Source organism: Spea bombifrons, chromosome 10 (genome assembly GCF_027358695.1).
Source record: "Spea bombifrons isolate aSpeBom1 chromosome 10, aSpeBom1.2.pri, whole genome shotgun sequence".
Taxonomy (NCBI): Eukaryota; Metazoa; Chordata; class Amphibia; order Anura; family Pelobatidae; genus Spea; species Spea bombifrons.
The window spans coordinates 6,245,995-6,252,536 of record NC_071096.1 but is presented as its reverse complement, the minus strand read 5'-3'; positions in this window follow the sequence as shown (position 1 = coordinate 6,252,536).

The window sequence follows — 6,542 nt, the reverse complement described above, 5'->3', positions numbered from 1 at the left end:
TAGAATCTTTATGATGAGCTATTAAAGGGTTAATAGTTGAAGAGTCTCAGCTCATATATACGGTTCCTTGGTATGGAAATAAGCAGTCTTTGAAAATATTTTTGGAGGGCATCATTAGTATCTGGGGGGGGGCACTGAAAACCCAATGCTTGATCTATCAGAAGAACAGAAATAACAATAACGTATCGTTCGCTCTTCACTAGAACATTCTCATCACCGAAGCGTTGACGAATATCAGCCAAACCCGTGTTATAGTCCACATCGCGGCTCCTGTTAATTATGGAAAATGGGTTACTTTTAGAGAATATCATTATTAGATGGATTCAGGGCGTTTACAAAGATATTCTTGGGAATCACTCTGGAGGAACTTGCTTCTTGTAGCAAAAGTGCAGATAGCGGCTCATTAAATACATTATTTTCTTTGAATATATATGAATTTTCCCTAAAATGTCAGTATTAGCGCTCTCTTAATTAAAAAAAATAAAATTGTGGGGGGGGGGCAGAATCTAGTTTAAGAACTCCTGATTTTTTTTATTTTTTTCTTCCAATTCCCCAAAAGCTCGGATAATTAGATAAAATACATCTACTTCTGATCTTTGTTCTGCGCTGTCTGTGCTGCCATGCAAGAAATTACAGGCCAGCGACTGTATCGCCCGCATTCCAAATATATATATACAACAAGAGCAAAAATAATTACGTTTCGTCTCAATTGTTACATTTTTTCCCGTTCTGTATTTGGTAAACACGTTGGGGAAAGAACTTTCCAGGTATAAAATTCAAACAACCCAACATGACTTTATCAATGAATGTCTATCCACCTCTTATCAATAGTATTAACCCTTCTGGCTACGCCGCATTTCAGAACGAAACTGTATTTTTATTTATCACATAAATATTAATGTCAGGGTATTATGTAACGTTTCTGCCTTAAGCCAGGGATTGGTCCGTGTGAGTTCGTCGGAGAGGTGTATCCGCGACCCTGAGAATCTTGCAAGATATAATAGAGCTTTGCATAAAAGAATAATAAAATAGTTCAATCGCAGCGCTTCTCTGTGCCTTTATACACAATATACAGAAACCGATACCAAAAAAAACAAGAAAAGGGATCCATTTTTAGTTAAAATTCGTTCTCAGGTTAAATATTTCAAAAAGTTTGAAAGTTGCACTTCTTTTGATTAATTGACTGACCCTGACTATATCATAAAATAGAAACCCATGTGATGTATATATAAATATATATAATATATATATAAATATATATATATATATATATATATATAATGTGGGGCCTCATAGATAATCAGGGTAATCAGATGTCCCTCGTTTTAGGGGACAGTCCCTCAATTGACCCGACAAATCCCCTGACTCCATGCTAAGGGTAATTGGCATAGTTATTGGTTAGTTAATAGTAACTTTTTGCATTATCCAATTTAGTTTACCAAATCTCACTGCTTAATAATATACGGTACTAGTGATCTTAAATGAGCTTAAAATTGTACATTTTTTATATATATATATATTTTTTTAAATACTCCCATATTTCACTTAAAACAAGTTCTGGTTGATAGATATGGAGTATATGTGCGCCACAACCTTAAAGATGTTTTTTTCCCTTTTATTTTAGTTTTTTTTTTTAGGGAGTATTCTTCATCGTCGGGGATTGATGGTGACGCCACTTTTTACATCTTTTTACAGAACATAGGACTGACTTTCTCCTTCTCTAGAATGAGCTGTAAAACCTGAATTATAAAAATAAAATACTTAAGATATTCTTGCCTTCATTTCTCATTCAAAAAGTCAGAGCACCAACACAAATGGGATCGCAGCTCATTGTAACAATCTGCCTCCTGTCATTCTAGCTCTCTGTCTGAGCAGCCTCCCAGCAGAAGTGGTAGAGGGTAATACAGTGAGAGTATTTAAACATGCATGGGACATACATCTGGCTTTTGAATCTGAGACGAGACCAAAGACCAATTAAGGTCTGAGCAAGAAAAACAGGCTGACCAGACGGGGCCGAAGGGGGCCGATCTGCCGGCAAATTCTGCATTTCTCTCTAATCTTATCTCTCTTCCTGATGAAATACACCAGTGGGTGATGTCATTTCTAACGATTCCCAATCAATCACTCGTAGAATCACTCAGAACTAGTTGATCATTTTCACGGATCTATCAAAATCTAACGCTACAGGGATTCCTGACCTATAGAAGTCACCAAAAAAAATCCACCCGGCTACCCTTAAATAATGGTATTTATTTTAAGTACATTAAACAAATCCAAGCAGTTTCATTTAAAGCTTAACCCTGCAGTGCCTAAAATGCCCATTTTTTTTTTACAGTACATTTAAAGAGCTCTTGCTTTTTAGGGAATTAAATAGCGGAGATTCTACTGTTTACCAAGAACTATTTAATATTTATATACATTACTGCATGTTTATATTTATCCGGCGTTCTTTCTGTATACAGTTACACGCGTGGCTGTCCCGGTATCTATATTTAGACTTATTTGGTGAAATGCGTTGGCCGCGGCTTTCCAGCGTTAAGAAGGGGGCCACTTTCTAAGCCCCCTGCTCGCAATCGCAAGTGATATTCCTTTCGCAGGTCGGGCAGGAACTGCTCGCTCAGCACGCAGAACATCCGGCTGCCACCTATTGGAGTTACGGGGAAGCGATGTGTGAGATCATGTGAACTCGTTACAGTGGCCCAGGCTCAGGAAAGAATGCCAGGAATTTGTAGCAATCCCCTAATAAGCCGGCTACAAGAGTCTCTACAATAGAGAGGCTCCAGGCTTCTATTGCGGGCCACCTTTAGGTATTATGCATGCATGAACACAGCTAGCTCCTTTTGTCCAACGATATCATATATATAGATTTGCATATCTCCAGAAAATACACTCATTTGGATATTTAAACATGTTTTCCAAACCTGCAATTTTCCATTGATTTTAAGAAAAAAGAAAAAAAAAAAAAAAAAGTGGAAATGTGTGCATTACCTGGACACGCTCGCGCATGATGTCACGCTAACCCCCTGGTTAATTTTACACCCAGTTCCACTGCCATTAAAGAGTCTTAAAAGTGTATTACGGTAGATCAGGGCCAAAGCAAGCGTTAATGGACATCCCTTCTCTATATTCCAGAGCGGAATTAGTCCCTAGGAGCAAGGTTCGGTAACAACTACCCTATTTCTTAAGGCATAGGGAAGCCATAAGTCCCCTTTAATCAGGACTGCCTATAAAAAGTCTGTTGCGTCAGACTTTTTTTAAAGAGAATTCCCTGTTAAATTGGACAAGCGGTTACCATGTTCCACTTCCTTAGGCTCGTCATGGTCTCCCCATGTTAAAGGGTAACCCGCTTATAGCAATAACACTAAATATATTATATATATATATATATATATGTATATAGAAAATATATATTTTTTATATTATTTTTTTATATATATTTAGATTATTTTTTGTTCAGTAACTCGGTAGAATTATGGATAAACTCACAAACATAGACAAAAATTTAAAAACAATACAGAAAGGGTCCTGTCCTGTAAAGTCAAATATATTCTAGGTCCATCTCATAGGACTTATTATTATTATACGCCCTGAAATAAGATAATGTACATTTCTATAGTCGTGAGACGTGTCTCAGAAAATCTTCTTTTTCCTCCAAAAACAATTTTTTTTAAAGGCAGTAAATTTGCTTTACAGAAAGAAAAAGAAATGTCTGGAATGCCTGAAGTTGCATTTTATTACTCAAAACATTTCGAAAATAAGGATATGGTTAAGCATGAAATGCAACATGGAGCTAGCTGATTGGGCAATCGTTTAACCCTTGCAGCATCAAAGCTCTTACAATAGCAGGTACAAATAGCTACAAATCACATAAGCATAGATAGAATTTTAGGATTTCCCGGTAGATCAGACCCATATATATATATATATATATATATTTATATTTTTTATTTTATTATATATATATGTAAATATTTACATTACATGTTTAATGACATTTAACTCTTACTTTTTAATGTTATAATAGGTAAAGCTCTACTCTATAAGATTTTTAGAACTACATCTCAGTATAAAATATAAAATAATAATTTAATCTTCGTTGCATTCCTACCAAACACATTTCACTGGGAACCGATGAAATCATTTTAATGTAAAAAAAAAAAGAAAAAAATCTCGATTACACGCTACTGTACTTTTTTACAACTTAAAACAATGAATTCATGTAAAATTATTTTTTTACCCTTAAGGGTTAAACAAATGATCACTTTGCAACATGCAATATGTATCAAATCTTGCAATTTAAGAATTGCTTATATTTTAGTAACTTCCTCTGCTATTATAACTATTTTTAACGCTCTTTCTCTTTTATTGCCCCTCGTGTTTGAATTAACCCTCTGGCTGCAGAAATTCTAAAGTCTTATGAGTGCTTAAGTGTGGAGTTCTGCCTCATCCGCCTGGTAACAGATCTGCTTTCCTATTGGCCGATAACTCGCAGGCATTCATTCTAGGGAGTTCCTTTTAATGTAGAATGTGTGTGATCAGAGTGAGCTGGCCACACACAGGGTGTAGACACACACCCTCATAGATAGCAACCCAGATAACTAATCCTCTCACCTTGATAACTAGTCTCCTGGCCGGTAATTTGTCCACATACCCTCCTGGGGAAGTAACCCTTTAGAGCCCAAATACCCCGTGAATGCACGCTTACCCCCTAAACAGTTCTAAGGCATTAATACCCTGATATGGTGGCGCTATATAAATCAATAAACAATAATAATAATATTATTTAGTTATTTAATCGCTAACATATGATATGCAATTGAAATATGTATCCGCATGATGCAGTATTATTAACCCTTAGTGTTAATCTCTGAGGGGACTTGTTGCTGGCCAATTTCAAAATTAAACCCTGACATTGAGGAAAGCCGCATTATTCACCTATATATATATATATATATATATATATATATATATATATATATATATATATATTAGATGTTCCTATTTTATGGCTGGTGTCTTTTAACTATTCCAATGCCAGCTGGCAAATAGCACACGGCAACCCCATAGTCATCACCTATAATACCTATGTGCATGCGTGTCCAACAGATTATATATATATTATATATATTAATAGATATATATAGATATATCCATTTAGGGCTTTCAGCAGTGAGGGAGGAAAAAGTTAATTTCTACTTAATCCGAGCAGGGTGCAGCAGGCCGGTGTGACTGACACATATCTTAGCAGGGTGTGTGTTAGCTATGTGCACACTTTACTAAACACACTTTATTTTATTCAGCAAACTTCAGTAACCTGTCACCTGTCCAAGGAGCAAAGTGACCCTGCGTATTCCTTCGATAAACACAAGGACTTCCCCCAAACCTACCGAGCGAGGGGTGCGGGGAGAAGCCTCCGAGCGCAGCTTTCCTTATTATGGCCATTGATAAAACGCTTTGGCTTTTTTGTTCATTCAGAAATATTGGCAAATCCAGCGTCCCGTTTAAATCCTTTTATTTTCCTCGCGCTCGGTTCTCTGTGGCTGTTACTTGCCGTGCATGCTCCCATCACTCTAAGCCATGCGTTTACCACAGAGGGTTCATTCATTTAGCTTATGGGGTTTGGGGGATACCCACCAGTAAAACCCGTACGTTATTCGTCATATTAAAGGTAATCACTGAGTTTTATAGAATATGAACGTATATCACACAATTTCCTTCATGAAAAATGCGTTAATACAATGCGGCTACTTCCTGAAAATGTCTGCATGCATACTTCTTGCCCTTGACAGTATACACATGTATAGAATGCATACGTTCTTTCGGTGTGTATATATATATATATACACACACACACACATATACACAGTGCGTTGTACAGTTGCAGACACTGCCCTTGTGTATACTTTGCGCATTCCGCAGTACACACACACACAGACAGTATGCTCAGCGCTGTCTCCCTCGATGAGGCCACAATGAAGTTGCTTTTTCTGTATGAGCACACGCACTGTGTATAGGGGCCCCTGTTCATATATAACTGGAAATAACATAGATTTCACTGGAATGGCACTGAATACACCCAAAAGGCATGCGCACATTAGCACTGCACATATACTGGGCCATATTCAATGTATACCCTATGCACTCATTTATACAATATATGTGCAGGGAATGTACACCTATATAAATGGGTTACTATGTAACGATATATATATATATATATACTTATATATATTACCCATTCATGCTGTATGACCCTGAGAATGATATATATATTTATATATATATATATATTGTATATAGCTACCTATAGCATTCATGTTGTATATCACTGAGAATGATATATACATTGTATATATCTATATATACTACCCATTTATGCTGTATATCCCTGAAAATGATATATATATATATATATATATATATAGTATATACATATATATATATATATAGTACCCATTCATGCTGTATATCCCTGATATATATATTGTATATATTTATATCCAGTACCCATTCATGCTGTATACCCCTGATATATATATAGT